The sequence below is a fragment of the Pygoscelis adeliae genome, unplaced genomic scaffold (assembly GCF_000699105.1).
Source record: "Pygoscelis adeliae isolate BGI_AS28 unplaced genomic scaffold, ASM69910v1 Scaffold669, whole genome shotgun sequence".
NCBI lineage: Eukaryota > Metazoa > Chordata > Aves > Sphenisciformes > Spheniscidae > Pygoscelis > Pygoscelis adeliae.
In genome coordinates, this window is record NW_008825439.1 from 98,389 (window position 1) to 98,768 (window position 380).

The following is a 380-nucleotide window of genomic DNA, read 5'->3' on the forward strand; positions in this document are numbered from 1 at the left end:
GGAGCGGGAGCACCGCGGTGCTCGGCCCCCCCCCCCCCTGGGGCCCCGCCGAGCCTTTGGGGATCCCGGGGTGGAGAGATGCGCTGTGACACTGCTCAGGCCCCCCAAAACGGGCTCGGGGCTCTCCTGCCTGTGCTCCGTGATCCCCTGCAGTGCCAGTAGCTCTCGTGAAAAGGCAGAACTCGTGGGTTTGTCCTGTCCCGCCTCAAAATACCGGCTCAGCCGTTGGAGCTGGTGCCCCGTGTGCGATTCCCAGCCGAGCCTGGCTCGATCCCGTTGCCGCAGGGTTTTTTAACCTCCAGTGCACAAGGCCTGGGAGGAGGCTGCGGCTGCAAACGCCTTGGTTCCCCCGCGTGTTTGGAAGCGGGTGCGCAGCTGGT